Source organism: Manis javanica, chromosome 12 (assembly GCF_040802235.1).
Source record: "Manis javanica isolate MJ-LG chromosome 12, MJ_LKY, whole genome shotgun sequence".
Taxonomy (NCBI): Eukaryota; Metazoa; Chordata; class Mammalia; order Pholidota; family Manidae; genus Manis; species Manis javanica.
The window spans coordinates 93664221-93682628 of record NC_133167.1 but is presented as its reverse complement, the minus strand read 5'-3'; the positions used below and the strand labels follow the sequence as shown (position 1 = coordinate 93682628).

Below are 18408 nucleotides of genomic sequence, written 5' to 3'. Positions count from 1 at the left end.
GGAAGTGGAATTCTCTGTGCTACCTTATTTTTTTAAACATTTTTTAATAATCAAAACTGGAATATCTCTTTCAAAAATTCTCTAAAAATTAAGCTTTTTCATTTACATTTTATTCATTTGTTTACTTAAATATTGAGCACCCAAGGTATGCCAAACACTGACCAAGACAGACAGGCCTGTCTCTGAGGAGCATACATTGTGGTGGAGACAGCCATTAAGCCAGGAACTGCACAGTTGTTCTGATGTGATCTGGAAAATAGAGGTCAGCATACCCCATGTGAGTTATCATCACTGCATGAAAAACATTATCATGAAAAAACATTCATTTGGGCCCTGTGGCACATAAGGCTGTAAAAGAAAAAAAAAACAAAACAACCAAATGTTAGGTTCTACTAATCTATGTAAGAAACAATTTTAGTCTTGGTCATGTTGAAAAAGACTGCTGCAAAGGTGACTGTTTTCTTTATACATCTAAATATAATGCCAATGAAAGAAGCTGCTACCCACATTTTATGACAAAATTGTCCTTAGTTACTTAGTATTAACCACTGAAAGCATGTAGATGATGCCCACCCCTGCTCCCTCGACCCACACAAATACCAAAATAGCCATTTTTTTTCCAGTCGTCCCCATTTCTGCAAGCAGCATCTCCATCCCCTGCACTGTTCAAGTTCCAAATTCAAAACTTCTCCTCTTTCCCTCACCATCGCCCTACCAGCATCTGGCCAGCAGCAAAACTTGTTAGCTGCACTCCCAAAATATCCTGGATCAATCCCTTTTCCCCATCTCACTGCTGTAGTTCGGACCTAATTACCACCTCCTCTGGTCAGGCTAGCCGCAAGAGCTCCCAGACTTGCCTGCCTGTGTTAGGTCTGCCCATGCTCATTCTCCCATGGCAGCAGAGCGTTCTCTTCTCATCTCCAGTTAGGTCATATCACTTTCCTGCTGAAAACCCTCCTAATGCTTGCCTAACACACTTAGAATAAAAGTCAATCATCTTACCATGGATTTCCAAGTCTGCCTTGAGCTGACCTCTGCCTCTCTCTCTCTCTCTTTCATCTGGAGCCTCAGTCCCCTTTGCCCACAGTACTCAGCCACAGGGGCCATCTTTCTGGTTTTCAAATACCACCATGCTTGTTCTTCTTCAGAGCCTTTTGCTACCTGGTCTTTCTGCCTGGGATGTTCTGCCTTCTAACCTTTCATGGCTGGCTGCTTTTTGATTTGAGATCTCAGCTTAATGTTATCTCCTCTGGGAGATCCTTCCTGACCATCTAATTTGATACAACCCCTCCAGTATTCTATATCAAGTCCCCTTTACAAAAATACAGTACAACATGTATCATCTGTTCTTTTTCTTGTTGATTTATTTGTTTGTACCCTATTTTGCCCAGTAAAATAGCTCCATGACAGGAGAGGGCCACTCTCATGTCTTTTTCACTGTCCACAGCAGTTGTTCAGTAAACTTTGTGAAGTGCATGAATGAGGAGTCTGGGCCCTTTTCTCATTGACGTGGAATACCAGATAAAGAGTAGACTCAAATGGCCATGGGAGATATAAAGAAATAGGAAGCATTTACTAAAAGCAAATGTTATGAGACAGTAAAATATATTTCCTTTGAAGAAAATGAAATCTCCTTGTTTAGTCTGTTTTATAGGATAGATGCTTCTCTTTTTAAAAAAAATTTCTGTTGTGGAAAATGCTAAGCAGAGAGAGTGGTAAAACACAACTCTATATGCTCATCACCCAATCTCGTCATCAAGCTTTGGCCAATCTTGTTTCATATCACCACCCACTATGTGCCTCGGTTTCCTTATCTGAAATGGGTACAGTTAATAGTGCCTATTGCATGGGGGCAGCTATGAGGATTAAATAGGTAAATATGTGTTAAGCATCTAGAGCAATCCTTAGGCCATAGTAAATGTTTATAAGTATTAGCTATGATTATTTTCAGAGGCAGGCAAGTGGGTAATATGCCCTGTCAAAGTCTTTTCAAGTTCTACAAACTGAATGAAATGTGAATTTAAATTTTATTAAAATTGAATGAAATTTGAAGGTCAGTTGAAAATGGATTTTGCCTCTTATTTCTCTTCTTAATACATACAATGGAACCAAGAGTAACAGGACTTTAATAGTGAAACTTTGGGCTATGCTGTGACTGTATTTTAAAGCCTTGAGAATGTCACTTAAAATCCCTCTAAGCCATTTCTGAGATGGGAGGCAGCATCTGTTACCCTTCCCCGCTGTGAGGTTTTGAGCAAGGCTGGTTCTAGGACTGTTGCTGCAGGGGGCAGACACCCGCATAGCTGGCATCCCCTTCCTTGGGCTCTAGGTGAGCTCTGCCTTCATCTGTCACCACCATATTACCCGCTGAAATGTGCCCTCAGGAAAGTACCAAAGGAACTCGCTAGGATGGCAGTGAGTGACTGGGGTGGCTACACACATTAAAATTACCAGCATCGTTTGGGTTTCCGCTATTTCAGACTTTCCTTTTGGCAGAGCCTCAGTCATTCATAAGACATACAAGCCTTCTCAGCATACCTCAAACCCAGGCTCTGTGCTGTGTGCATAGACACTTGCCCCCATTGTGAAAGCTATTGTGGCAGATAGCCCAGAAGAGCAGTCCGAACGGCAGACCTCCTCCCTTCTAGGACCTGTGCTTCTCTAGGGCTGGTGTGGCAGATCCTCACAGGTCAGCAGCCACACGTGCAAGGACAAGGGCAGCCACACTGGGAACGATGAAGGGACTCAGAGGAGTGTAACCTATATGACACTTTGCTGGAGGCCTTTGCTTACAGTTTACAAATACAGTTAACCTTGAACAACATGGCTTGAACTGCATGGGTCCACTTGTATATGAATTTTTTTTGATAAATGCATTGTAAAATATCTTGGAGATTTGTAACAGTTTGCAAAAATACTGTTTTTTCTCTAGCTTACTTTATTGTAAGAATAGACATATATGATACATGTATGATACATACATATATATGATACATGGCATATATATATGATATATATAACATACAAAATATGTATTAACTCTTTATGTCATTAGTAAGGCTTCCTGTCAACAGTAGTTGTTAGTAGTTAAGTTTTTGGGTCAATGTTTTACACAGATTTTTGATTGCACAGGGGTTCAGTGCGCCTAACCCCCAAAAGGCTCAAGGGTCAATGTATTTGAAAATGTGAGAGGGATTTTAGATATAATCATTCCAGTCATGGGTACAGTTAGCTTCTCAGTAGCTCAGATGATTGCATAATGGCCACACAGAGGGCTTTTAAAAATAAGTGGAAAGAAAAATTTAAAGTGTATTTTGTGGAAGCAAATGCTGTGGAAGTAAAAGTAAGGGTTAGGTCTTCCAGATTCTTACCACTCTTTCCTCTGACTGTGAAGGCTCACGGTACAGAAGCTGAGCTGGGCAACTCTGTGGATCAGAGGAGAGTGTTTAACAGGGAAACACTTTGCAAGTATCTGTTAAGCACTCCCTGCACAGAAAGAGTGCATGCTGTTTCTTCAGCATGACTGTCTCCTATCATGAAATCCAGTACCAAAATTAGCCCAAATTACCCTCAAAATTAGCCAGATCAAGGAGCTGAGCTTAGATCATATCTTCAGCAGAGTTACTAGCAAAAACCTCTTTTAATAAATCAATGCTCTTCGGGGACTTTGAAGGTCTATTATTAATAATAACAACAATGACAATAGCAACAATAATAAAAAAACATTTAGTAAGCACTTACTTGTGCCAGACAATCTTTCTAAGGATTTCATTATTAATAATAATATAAGTTAATACTTATGTTACATTAATAATAATATAGGTTAATATTAGCAAGTTTATATAAGTTAATATGTGCCAGTCAGTGGTCTGAGTGTTCTACACATATGAATATATTTAGCCCTTGCATTAGCCTTGATAAGGTAGGTGCTATTAATATGCCCACTTTGCAGATGAGGAGACTGAGGTCCAGAGAAGTTAACTGACTTGCTTAAGATCACAGAGCTAGTAAGTGGCAGAGCAGGCTTTGAACCCAGACATAATAACCCCAGAGTCTGTCCTCCTAAGATTATAAACTGCAGCCTTATAGCAACACAAGGCTTTTGTAACTGGCCCCAGCGCCACTCACACTGCTGCTGTTGTGCACACAGCACTGTTGTACATGCTAGGAGGTGGGGCTCTAAGCAGGGGAAGGGGAAGACAAGGCATAGTCCCTCCTCTCCAAACATGAACAATGCCGTGGATACCTGAGAGAACATTTAAGTCTCACCTCTTAACATCGCATGTCAAAAAGCATGGACCGAAAGTTTTCATATTTGCGGTCCAAATTCCAAATAGAGGGTTTTGAGCCTCTAGCTGTACCAACCATTATCCCTTGGCTGAATAATGTCTCAACCATATATGTACTACTCTTTTTAAATGTATGCAGATGATATGATTATGAAAATACTTAAAAGTTACTAAATTCAGGTAATCATTATGATGATACATTTTCTCAACTAACAGATATTAAAAGGAAATCACTAAGTAATACATAGAATTTTGTCACTAGAACAAAGGCTGGGAACCAGTGACTTAGTAAGTGTTTAGCAGTGCACAGGGAAATGAGAAGCTTTTATTGGCTGAAGTGCTTAAGAAGGCTTCATGAGAGAGAGAGGGAAACTGAACTGTGATTTCTGTTATATCCATCAGAGATTCCTGGTTCATAAACCACTCCCGAATCTCAGTTGTATAATATAATAAACATTTCGTTTGCTCACACCTCTGGGTCTGTCGATCTGAGCTGGGCTCAGCAGGGCTCACTCGCACATCGGCGCTGTGCTGTGGCAGTCCGGCTGGTTTTGGTGATCTTGGCTCTCTTCCAAATCTGGGGCCTTGGCTCCGCCCACAGTGCGAACTCTGCTCTGCTCCCTTGTCCCAGTCTCCAGCAGACCAGAGGGGCATGTTCTCACTGTGTCATGATGAGGGCAGAGGAGCTAGAGACAGCAGAAGAGTTCAAGGCCTTTTGAGGCCCAGGCTAGTAACTGTCACATTGTCCTTCCCCGTGCATTCTGTTGACCACTGTGAGTCATTAGACCAGGCCAAATTCAAGGAGCAAAATGGCCCCATCTCAATGTGAGCATCTGCAAAGTCATACATACTACAGCGAATGTGGATGTAGGGCGCTTCTTCAGCTATTTTTGCAGTTGATGTGCTGCATTTATTCAAACCAACTAGCTCATGTGATGATTCAGCATTTACAGGTGTTTTTGGTCAGTGAGAGTAGTGTGCTTTCTTGGCTACATTTCATAAACAATATGGGTTGGGCTGTGTGGCATGGGTGACAAAGAGGACAGTGAAGAGCCTCTGTCCAGAAAATCTTCCATTCAACATTAAGAGCCCTTCAGGTGCGATAGACAGAAAGGAATGCCATGTGAGGATTCTGGGGCCTTGCTTGGGCTCAACCAGAAAGAGGCCTTGGTTACTCAATGGTTGCCCATGGGAAAGGAAGGCAGGGGGGACCAGCAGTTGTGCCAGGCATGTGCCACATCTTTGGCACTTCCGCCTTGGGACATCTCTGTTTGAAGTACTGTCCTCTTATCACTGTTAAGAAAGGAGTGGCTATTTCCATGGGAAGCAAAATTCCACAGTGGCAAGATCACAAGGTCTAATCTCATTCTAAGATTAGAACAGAACCAAAGAACAAAGATTTTTGTGTGTATGTTCTGGTCATCATCTGAAACACTCACACACAGTGATCATATTGTTCAAAGCACATTTTATTACCCACAGTCCTAGCCATGGGTTTCTTTTTTAGAACCGTCTTTGTTTCAGATTTGCTGAGTATTCAGACTATTTAAAAGCTAAGGGCATGTAAGAGCCCTAAATCAAGTCATCTGTCTCGAATATTTCCTTCAGAGAAAGCTCCTTTTTTCATTCTTTCTGTCACTCTCCCCAACCTATTCTTAAAAAAAAAAAAAAATAGGAAGACTTCAAAAGGTAAATTGCTTTATTTTTCTTCTGATGACATCCTGAAAAGAAGAGGCAGCCTTTTGAAATGCACGTCTCTCTGTGAATGCCAGAAAAAAAATGTGCACAGTTGTTATCAGCTCCTGCCATCAAAATTCTTTAATTTGAAGAACTATTCAGCTGTCTGAAATTAGGATGCGAACTCTGGAGTTGAGTATCTGGTGGGTGGTATTAAACACCATTTAAGAACTGATACCAACCCAGGATTGCCAAAAGTGCAGACAGTGAAGGGTAGAAGGTTCACTGCATTGGGAGAGAGGGGAGGGTGGGTGCATGCATAGGTGAGCGGGTTAGAAGGGAAGGAATTGCCCCCAGAGCAGCAATGCTGTGACTCCCAGTTCAGACAGGTCACAAGCCATGTCGCCTCCTGCTGTAGATTTTGCTTTCGGTGTCTAGCAGTGGATAGAGATGCCTTTAAGCTTTCTCAAGGAGAGACCAAATTATGGAAAAGTGTTAACCCCTTCCACTCAGACCATCATTCCAATTTTTCTCTCTAGCTACTGCTTTAAAAATGTCATGTTATCCTCCAACAAGGGCGGTTTCTCAACCTCACTGCCGTGGACATTTGGGACTGTATAACTGTTGCAGGCAGCTGTATCATAGGCTGTTTACTTACCAGCATCCCTGACCTCTCTCACACTAGCAGCATGCCACCCGCTTCCAATGACAACCAAAAATGTCTCCAGACATTACTAAGTATCTTTGAGGCGACACAGTTGCCCCAGCTGAGAACCACTCCTTTGACACATTGAACCACAGACTGCTGAGAAAACACAAATTGCTGAGAAACCCTAAATAGGCAGGTTGAAATCATTGCTATCTTTTTTTTTTTTAACCCACCCAAGGAAGGAAAATATACAACCGGAAATAGATTAGTTCCTTTCAAATACAAGAATGATATAGCAAGGCAGTGTGTAGATCTGTAAGAAGTGTTGTGAACTCTGTGCCTTTTGGTTGATGTGGAATGAGGGAGCATGCGTCAGCCACAGCTGGCAGTTTTCAGGGAGAAACACAATTGTATGAAGAGCTTCAGGATAGTAGCTGGAACCCACTTCACTCACTCTGCCCCTGGGGTCACTGTTACAGTTCCATTTATTGTGTTGCCCTTATAACTGAGTCAGCATGTCACCTTGAGATACCGAATGGACCATTTGGTCCAGATGTGTATCTATTACCAGCACCTGTAACAGTTGATCCTCCCCACCCCTAAACATATTGTCCTTCTGTTGAAGCATCATCTCCCCAAGACCTAGAGATTGGGTCTTATTTTACTAGCACAATGCCAAGTAGGCCCTTCATCTAAATGATTAAGCCCTTATAAACTCACTATAGGTAGATCCCAACAGCCACAGAGTTCTAGTGTTTTATAAGTTACTTCCAATAGTAAATTAATACTTCACAGGTGGTGCTGTCTAAAATATGTTGGAAATTATAAACACAGATAACTTACATGTGGTAAATACACCCAAAGCAAGTAAAATGGCTTCCAAATCATATCTATGTGAAGACCTAAAATAGACATATATTTGTGAATATGTGCCTACCGTGAATATATCTCATAAGTGTGAGGGTAGTTTGTGTTTGAGCACTATTCATTTGCTTGTTCCAGTCAACGTGTTCTGAAATGATATGCTTTCTGAATAATAAGACAGTGCAATGAATACCTATCTTTTTATGCAAGAAAAGACATTTTTGGAGCATAAGATTAATGTTCTTTGTAAAAATACATATTTTTTCCCTCACATCCTGCATTTACTTACATCGCAAATAAACCCAGGGAAGTAAAATACTAGCTTACTGGGAAATCCTTGTCACATTCTTAGAAATCTCAGGAGAAAAAGTTCTGGTAAACCATAAATATGACAGCTAGTTTCAACGGCTACTGTCAACTACTACGCATGCTTCATTAACACAAGACGCTGAACTGGGAATCTGCGAGACTGTGACTGAATTAATAAGCCTGGCTTCCTTTCATGCTAATAACGTGGCTCCTTGTTCTATTTCAGATAGGGATTGTCAGCACAACATTTGAACTAAGACCTAAGATGTGAAATGGCCTATGCACTTGTAAGTTCTCCAGCTAGCTCATTGGTATATGTTTGAGTCTGATTACTGCACTTAAGCATTTAATGAAATAGGTGGGCCAAGTGGCCCTTTCAGCTGAAGGACCCTTTCAACCTCCCCCCAGGGAGTTACCTGTTCCCCACCCTGCCCCCCTACATCCTACTGCTGCCCAAGTAACTGGGGGAAAAAAAATGCTAAAATCATCTCCAAAAGTAAATCATGCTTTTAAAGTGTTTTTTTTCCTTAAGCGGATTTATAATATGATGGTAGGAAAGCTCAGTTGGTATTTGAATCATTGGTATTGAATCACTGAATCATTAGAGCTTCCATAGGCCAGGCGATGGCAAGTCCATCACAGGACGAGGGCCTCTGCCCCACAGGGTGAAGTTGAACCAGAAGCTGCAGGTATGCACAGGAAGGTGTAGCATTAACTCAACGTATGGTATAGACAGCAGTAGGGATGAGGCGTGGCCTTAAACTAGAGGATTCTAGAAATTCTGGCTGTATGAATAGGTGAGCATCTGTCAGGAAATACCAGGAAACCTGTTTCAGAGTAGATTTATTACATGAAAAATCTAATAAATATCCATATTACACAAAGATTCACTTTTGATTTTTAAGGTTTTATGTTCCCTCCAGGACATTTAAAATGCAATTGATGAAGCAGAACAGGAAATTTTCTTCCTTCAATTCTCTGCCTGTTTAATATTTTTTTCTGAAGTACACATATTACTTGTTTAAGGGGGAAATATCAAAGTTATTTTAGAAATACAGTTTAGTTTACAAAAGGGGCCTTTCCCCATACATTTTTCTGAAGTAAATTTTATTCATAGAGTCTTGGAGCTGGTGCCAGCATCCCCTGTGACAGCTGCTGTGTGCTCCCCATGCCTGACTCTAGCCTTCTCAAGGAATGAGGCAGCCAGGTCCAGGGAAGGCGAGCAGTGTGCCCCCAGACTAGAGCAGGTGGGCTCAGAAATAGGGCTCCTTTACCCAGAGGGACACACTGAAGTGAGAGGTAGAATGTAAAGGATGGTTTATGCTACACCGAGTTGCCAGGTTCTAGAATGTTTCTATTGTTATCAGACAAATCATGCCACCTCCTTGGTCTCTTTGGATGTCCACACGTATGTGTGACATCAGATGATAAGTAGTACTAACACCATCATGTTCATTAGCAGCTACTTGACTTGAGTACCTGAAACAATTACAATTAAGCTTTTCCTTCTTGGGAAAAATTTCAGCAGCGTGTTCCGTTTTCTCTATTGTGTATGCCAAAGCGGAGTCTGCAGCCGTATTATGTGATACAAATCAATTCACCAACACCTCCAACCTTAGTTTTCATGGGAAGAAAGCAATTAAGATTTAGAACAGGTGCTGCTTTGACTATTTATGAACCCCATGGAACACATTGAAGTGTGCAGTATAATTCTGAGGAACATCTCATTTTAAATTAGAAAATGTTTCCTTGCTTTTAAAAGGGGATGGTCTTTAGGCAAATTCAAGGTATAAATATTTAATGTATGTATTAAAAATGTGAGGCTTTCTGAAACTTAGGTTCTGAAAGGACTCAGTTCTATTAAATGACACCAGGAGTGAATACGAGGTTGGCTACTAGTCTGATCTGGCACATTAAAAATTTTCACATTCATAATCAAATCAAAGCAAAGCAAAGCAGCCCAAGTAGAGAGAGAGAGGGCTGTTGCCCATGGTGGGTGCGGTTCTGAGGTGTTCCCAGCTCCCAGGGGATACAGGAAAGAACAGAATGAAATTTGAGATACTGCAGAATGGCAGTGGGACTGGTTTCCTTTGGTCCAGTGTGGGAGCAGTGAACATGGGCACTTTGGTTCCAAGAAGCAGCCCCTGCCCAGGGGGCACGTGCAGTACCAGTTACTGACTAGTACAGCACCTTGAGAGCGCTCTCTGCCTCTCCCCCTACATCACCAGAGACACAGAAAGGCATAATATATCCAAGTAGGCAAGATAGTCTCAAATACAAATGTGAGCCCGTGCCAGAAGTACCTACATATGAGGTAAATAAACAACCTGAGAGAGACACCAAAACTTAGACACAAAGGAGCTCAAATGAAAGAAAACAGGGCTGATAGAAAAAAGAGGTGGGAACATTTAAAGAAATGTTATTATAAATAGTATCTATCTTTAGAGGGAATAAGAAAATCACATATCCCTAAAACAAACTTCGGTTATATGAATATTAATCAGGGAAACTGAACGTAAAAAATCATGATCATTGAAATAACAATTGCAACAGAGGTTCTAATAGTAAAAGACACAAAGCTTAAAAGCAGTGCACTGGAGAATAGAGCCAAGGAATTGTCTGAGAAGACAGTTCAAAAGGACAAGGAGAGGGAAAATGGGAAAATGAAAAGTCATAGAGAATGTCTCCAAAAAGTATAACATCTGTGTTGAGGAAGATATTAGAAAGAAACATAGGGAAATAATCTAAAAAACAGTACAGGAGTATGTCCCTGAGTGGAACTATAACATCAACTGGTTATAGTTTATTTCTACTCTCAGAAATTAACTCTATTAGGATAAAATAAGTGGATTACATTCACCAACTAAATATTCTCAGATGGGGTGAAAAACAAAAACAGGATAATTCAACTACAGGCTGCTTATAAGGGATACAGGTATAACACAGAAAGAAATCTTTGGAGAAAAGATTTACAAAACAGATGGCAACAAGAAAACCCCAAGTGTGGCAACATAATATCTGACAAAATAGAATTCAAAGAATTCAAAAGAAAAAGGCATCAAAAGAAAAAAAAGGATATATTTCATATTCTGAAGAGGGGCAATTATCCAGGAAATTACAACATGAATCCTGATGTAACCAACAAATTGCCTTAGCTCTATGAAGCAAGAACTTGTATAAGTACAAAGAAAAATAAAATTCGTAATCCCAAAGGGATATTTTAGAACATTTCCCATTAAAATAGACAGACAGATACAGATATATAGGATTCAAGTCATACAATTAATAAACTTAAACTAGTGTGCATGTATTATTGGTTACAAAGTATTACACAAAAAACAAAGTTACCTGTATGTAGATATAAAACATATACACATACTTTTTTTTTATTTTTTGAGAGAGCATCTCTCATATTTATTGATCATATGGTTGTTAACAACAATAAAATTCCATATACACATACTTTTTAAATATACATGGAACATTCCTAAAACTGTCATGTATTAACACAAAAAAAATCCTAACAAATTCTGTAATTTCTAATCAAGCAAAAATTAAACCACAGTCACTGATTGCAATGTAAGAAAATCAACATCAAATAGAGAAACAAAAAAACAAATTTAAAACAATCCAACAGGAATTAAAATCTCTGAAGTCTTTAACCTAAAGGAGAAATTAGGATAGAAATTGCTAGCTATTTAGAAATGAAGTACAATAAGCAAAAATGTATCAAAACCTACAGCATACAGGCAATGCTCAGAGAAAAATCTATAGATATATCTTTATCAGAAGACAGAGTAGGATTCCTTAATTTACAAAGGTCTGAAACCCAACTCAAACTTGCTTAAGCAAATGGGAAAACATACTGGCTTATGTATTAAAAAGTCAGACATGGTTAGATCCAGGAGCTCAAAAAAAAATATCATTAATTGTTGTTTCCTCCATGTTGCTTTTATTCTCAGGTAAACTCTCTAGATGTGAATGTAACATGAGGGTCACCTATAGTGCCTGGTGTACACACTCTCAGTTCAGCAACTGCAAGAGGGAGGGAGCCTTTTTTGCCAAGAGGCAATAATCCTCAGACTAAGTCCTGTGTGACCACTTTGAATGAGGAGTGGATCTGGTCCACTCCTGACAGAAATATTAAGTAGGAGTGGGTAGGAAAAAGGTCTAATTCAATAGGAAAGACTGAAAATAAACAAAGTATATACTCAAAGAGTGATAAAGATAACAAAGCAAACCCTTAGAAGGAAAAATGAAACAAAGCAACTCATTAAGCAAAATGTTATGAATATGAAAAAGTAGTGGGATTGACGAACAGAGCAAAAACTTAGTTCTTCACCAAACAGAGAAATCTTTGGCGAACCTGTTAAGAACAAGCGTGAAAACACATACACAAGCAAAATTAGGATTGAGAAAGAACAGAGCTCAAGAAATCTCTAAAACCATAAAGGAATACTTTTTGTGACTTGGTCTGAGATACAATGGAAAATACAAGTGCAAGTTATGATTTTTTGTGGAGATAAAAAATATTAGCCAAAATTTGGTCTTCTTCTGAGTCCTGAGATGCAAACACCTACACACACACTCAAAATCTGAAAAAGGCAAAGATATGTTCCTAATAAATGCCACTAGGTTTGGAATTTTGAAAAGTACATTCTAACAAGCTTTCAAGAGGAGATACCTCTAGTATTGTGAATACTGTTCCAGAGCTTAGAAAGATATATGATCCCACTCATTTCATTTTATGATTTTTGGCATAACTCTCATGGCGAAACTAGGCAAAGAGAACATGAGAAAATGATACGCAATCTCACATACGAACAAAGGTGAAATTCCTAAATAAGATACCTGCAAATTGATCCAGCAAGATATATACATTAAAGATTTACGTAGAAGTGAAGATAACATTAGACTCACTGGAACTAACCAGTTGAAAATTTCAATAAGACTCTTACTTTCAATAGAAATACTAAATAAAATCCTTAGGAATATCCTAGTAAGAAATATGCAAGATCCAAATGGAAGAGTCGATAGCACTTCCAGAAAGGCATGTACTAACAACTGAACAGATATAGTCCAAGTTCTTGTACAAGAAGAGGAAGTTCACCATCTTCCCCTTTAACCTGGTGCCTCTTCTAAAACTAGCTGTCTGAAGATGAGGAAATTACCTCCTCATCTGGGTGATGCTCCGAGCTTAGACCGTTGGCCCTCTGCTTCCTGGGGCTATGCACCCTAAGACCAGCAGGGTGGTTCTGCTGGCAGGTTCTCCTTAAGTATATTACATCCTCCCCATATCAGATGTTCTCCTTAAGTATATTACATCCTCCCGGTATCAGATTGCTCTGTTCTCCCCAAGAAAGCAAAGTCCTCCTATCCCCCTCCCCCCTCTTTTCTTAAAGCAGGTCTTATGTGAGTAATTTCTATTCTCAGATTTCCTGATTTCCAACAATTACATGCACATTTTGGGGTAAGGGGATTTCTAGAAACTGTTACAGGGACCAAATGACTCTCCTTTCTGCACCTTATCACTCCTTCACCCTTCAGCTATTTCTGATATCAGTAAAGAGTAGCATGAAGGGGTGCCGAGGCCCTTTAGTTACCCCGTGCGGTTCTTTTGAAGCAGTCAGGCCTCTTCTGGGCCTCTTGGTCACGCTGCAACAGCTGACCAGCACCCTCAGTGGACGGAAGGGAACACCTAGCTGCAAAGGCGACAAGCATCAGACATCCTCTTGGCCTTAAGTCCCATTTGCTACCCTTCAAGTCCCAAACCTAGAGAACTGGTCTGACCATCGGTAAAAGGAATGTTGTCTGGAACAGGGAGAAAAGGACCCCTGGTCTGTTTGCATCTAGATAAGAATTCCCCAGAAATTCCTAAGCAGGCTGGGGACTATACTTTGTGAAGACTGTTATCCACTGGCAAAGAAGTTGGTTTTTAATAGTCATTAATAGTCACTGTTATGGTCACTGTGCTTCTGCCCCTATTTTCCCTTTTCTCCCTTCTCCCCTACTACTGCCCTTCATTCCTCAACATTTTCAGCTCTTCATCTTTCCTACCTGCTTCTCCATTTTTTTCCTGTGCTTCTTCAACCCATGCCAGACTCACACCCACACTGCTCTTCCTGTTCTTTGTTTTCATTTTTAGTTTTACTTATGCTTTCTTGGTTCCTGTATCATGGTCTAACTCAATTCACAGCTTCTTGAATTGAGGCCAATAAAGATGTTGTCTTTGGATCATCCATTCTGCTTTCCTCCTAGCCTACCCTTCTCCCCAGCGCCCCCACCTCACTTCAGGCTCAGCTGTTTTGGGAGCCAAAGAGCCAGAACAGGGAGAAGGCTGGAGGGGAGGCACAGGAGTTGCAAACTCAAATAGCCACAGGGTCCAGGCAGGTGACGTGAGTTTGTGAATGGGCCAGATGGCAAACTGGCAAGCACATGCCCAACAAAGGGAGCAGCTGCTACTCAGCTCCCCTGATTGGTGCCAGGTGGGAGTGCCAGCCTAGAGCTGCCAGAGCTCTCAACTGGCCATCAACTGATGATTGTTGAAGCTGTGAGACGGGCGTACATATGGGCTGCTTAAATCATGTCTTATCTCTATGCTTCTGTGTATATTTGAAATCTTCCATAATATAAAGTAAAAAAAAAAAAGAAAAAAAGAAATGCATCCTTTTTGCAGCAGTAATTGCAAGTAAAAGATATTTTCATGACATAGACTAGTTTCTTAAGTCAGCAATTATCAAGCCAAGGACCAAGTATTCTTCAGGATTCCTGAAAATTGCATTTTCTTTGAAATAGATACATATAACTTTCAAATACAAGAAATGCCAAATGCTACTATATTGTTAAATATATACTAATGTAACATAAATGCTACCAGAACTTTAGGAATACTGGAAATCTATTTCTTTGAAGTTAGAAAGGATAAGGACCTTTTTTTGGATTTTCACTTATGTGGGTGGGTGGCAGAATTCTCAGACCATGCAACCAGATAGCTGTTTATACCTCTAACATTCAATAGAGTAAGTTCCAAGACTGCTCTCAGTTTAACAAAATGTGTTTGTCCTGGACGTACCCACTGAACTGGAATGTACAGGACTGGAAATCTCCTCATCACTCCAAAATGTTGGGCACAGCAATGGTGATGGCAGTGGGCCCTGACTTGTGTGTAAGCTCAGAGGAGGATATTACTGCAGGCTTCCTAATGAGAACATGTCCTGCCCCGGAAAAGCAAGCATTGCCACTGGCTGCCCTCCGAGCATATGCATGGTCGTCATCTCTATATATGTTCTGGCCTCCAAAGGCAGAACAACTTTGCTCCTCCAAGAGCTTCCCGTAACTGGGCCTAATGAACAGTCAAGGGAGAGGAAGAAGGAAGACAGCATAGTAATTGCACAGTATGTGAAAGTTGGACAGAGAGAAAGCATTGGATATGGTAGGTAGTGGCAGGGCATAAGGAAGTGCCCTTGGGTGGCACTTGGTAGAATTCATGCTGTAGATACAAATGCTTCCCAACAGTATGTCCAAGGTGGAGGTAGACATTCATGGATGGTCACCTTCACTGAAAGCAGTCATGCTTGGGTTCCAGATTACTTTCAGGTGACATCAGTGTACTGTACAATGCTGCCATTTGTCATAAGTAGCACGATCTGAAAAACATACTATATAGAACTTTTATTTCATTTGCTCAAAAACAGCCAACCAGACCCAAGAATCCATTGCATTAGCTTCATAGAGGGAGGGCTCCAGCTCTCAGCCTGCAGGCCTCCCTGGGGTCTACAGGGAAAGGACTCGGTGCCATGCTGAGTTCACGCTACCCACATACATCACCATGTTGAGACAGGCATTGTGTGTGATTGGCAAGGCACATTATTATTTTCTCTCATGGAGCTCTGCCTACTAGATTCTCTATAAATATGATTAGTTCACTGTCGAAGCTACACCCCATAACTCAGGTAGTGTCCTACCAGGAAGACTGAGGAATAGTTTTGTATCTGTTAAAATACTTTAAAATATTTATGGGGGAAAAAAATGTGTAGTCCCTTTAAACATTATTTTTTATTATTTTTTATTTTTTATTTTGAGAGGGCATCTCTCATATTTATTGATCAAATGGTTGTTAACAACAATAAAATTCTGTATAGGGGACTCAATGCACAATCATTAATCAACCCCAAGCCTAGTTCTCAACAGTCTCCAATCTTCTGAAGCATAACGAACAAGTTCTTAGATGGTGAACAAATTCTTACATAGTGAATAAGTTCTTACATGGTGAACAGTGCAAGGGCAGTCATCACAGAAACTTTTGGTTTTGATCATGCATCATGAACTATAAACAATCAGGTCAAATATGAATATTCTAAACATTATTTTTTTAAACTCAGCTTTTGGATTGGAGATCTTGGTTTCTTTTCTTTTTTTCCCTATTAAACATATGAATGATTTTTAAAAACCTAATCAAGCTATTAGGAAGAAAAACATTTTGGTGCACAAATAGTAATTAATCAGCAAATACAGTGAGCTGAAATACCTCATAGAGGAGGGAAAAATGATCCCAGCTGACTAGGGAAAGGAAGTGGGCATGTACTAGATAATGTGTGTGATCCTATATCTATAACATGCCTCTTCTTGGATTTTATTTTGTTTTGTTTTAAACAAGGGACTATCCATGATGAGTATAACAACAGCGTTGGATAGCCAGGAGTAAGAGCTTGGAGGAGGGAGCTGGCAGCAGCTGCCTGGCATGGATTCATGGTCATGAGATTAGCAAATTTCCAGAAGGGATCTGCAGCACAGTCCAGTCAGCCTGACTGCTTTGCCGCCACTGGTTTCTCTGCCATGATTACATTTGTTAGTGGGCCCAAGGCCCTAGACATTCATTCTGCAGCAGTTCAGGGAGGCAGACAGGGAGTAGAGTCCAAATGGGCATGCCAGGGAGCCCCCAACCAAGAAGGGGCAGAGATGCATGGACTAAATGAGCTTCTAGGGATTTGAATCAAGAGGGAAGGAACAGGCAGGAGGTGGAACCCTAAAAAGATTCACCCCATTGTCACAATAGTGCCACCATGGTGGGCTGAGTATGGATGTTAGCCACCTCTGCCCCAGTTCTTGGTGGGTGTGGGGAATCTAGAGGTAGCAAGTGTGTGCTCACACTCAGAGAGGGACAGGGCTTGCTGGGAAGACCTCTGGGCCACTGGGACAGGACAGAACATATACCTACAGGTAACAGAGATGGGGAGGTCTTTTAGCTGTAAGTTCAGAAGGACAATGTGGCCTTCCTTGCAAGATCCAAAGAGAGATTTCCTGTTAGAAAAAGACTAGATATTGTCTGTAGCAGTACTTCTTAAATTTTAATATGTGCACAAATCACTCAGAAATCTAATTAAAATGTGCAGTCCTGATTCAGTAGCTCTGGGGCAGGCCTGAGATTCTGCATTTCTGATGAGTTCCTTGATGATGCTGGTGTTGAAAACAGTGTGCTCTGACCAAAATGCCAAAATCTAAAATACTCCCAAGAAAGATTTTTGAGTTTAAGAGAAGTCAATTAGTAAGCTAGTTTTACCTTGGTCCTGAGTATGACCAGGACTAGATTAAGTAATGATTTTTAACAGGTTGAGAATTGCTTCTAAGCGTAACAGTTTGTGCCTAGGTGTTTGTATTTATCTTTTGCTCTAATAGCAATTAGTTTGTGGTAATATTTTTATGTCATTCTTAGTTCAATTAGAAAAGAATTATGTTCTTAGAAAATTGGTGCACAGTAGGTGTTCCGTGAATATTTATATTTACTGAATAAACAAACAAGTGAAAAATGCATTGTGTATTCTGACTTAGACAAGCTTATGGGAAACACCTCATTTCCAGTTGTAATACCATAATCTACAGCTTCTCAGGGTCCTTCCCAGCCTCTACATTCTATTGAGGTTTTATCTGACTCAGAAACAGTAAGAGGTGTCTTGGCTTTGAATTGCAGCCAGAATCAGGGGCCTTTGCCTCTGCAGCTGTGGGTGCTGCTGGCCAACCTCCACATCCCCGATCATCTCTGAGCCTCCCGAACATCCCTGAAGATCCCTGAGCATTCTTAGCTTCCCTGAACATCCCAGAGCATCCTGAGCACCCCTCAGCATCCTGAGCATCCCTACACATCCCTAAGCATCCCTGAGCATTGCTGAGCTTCCCAGAGCATCCTGAGCATCCCTAAGCACAGCCCACTGGGCTCCTCATCAAGCGGGGAGGTGCTCCCTCACTCCCCTAAGGACTCTCCCCATTTCTCTCTCACCACCTTCAGTTTTCACCTTAGCGCTTACCCCCTCTGACATTCCACATATTTACCCTTCTGTCTTTTGTCTATCCTCCCCTCTGGAACATATCTCCATGAGCACAGGGACTTTGTCCACTGCTGTATCCCCAGCTCCGAGAGGAGTACCTGGCACACAACAGGGGCTGGAGAAATCTTTGTCAAATGGATGAATAAGTGAGAGAATGAAATGGGCTAATTGTGTCTGACCTTCCTGTTCCTTAAGACAAGTGTCCAGGTGACTTCTCAGTCCCACTGAGTAAATGAATTCCATGCAGGCTTTTCCCACCAGACTTGTCTGGATGCCTGTAGGGACCAGAGCTTAGCTG

At 40.8% G+C, this 18408-nt stretch overlaps 1 long non-coding RNA gene across 1 annotated transcript in view; it reads left to right on the top strand.

The window, feature by feature from the left end:
• LOC140845225 (uncharacterized) overlaps positions 1–18408 on the top strand; it is a 63657-nt gene that overhangs the window by 21139 nt on the left and 24110 nt on the right. The window contains exon 2 of the long non-coding RNA XR_012123999.1: positions 8015–8075. This is a non-coding gene — a long non-coding RNA (uncharacterized lncRNA). The remainder of the gene's footprint in view (positions 1–8014; positions 8076–18408) is intronic.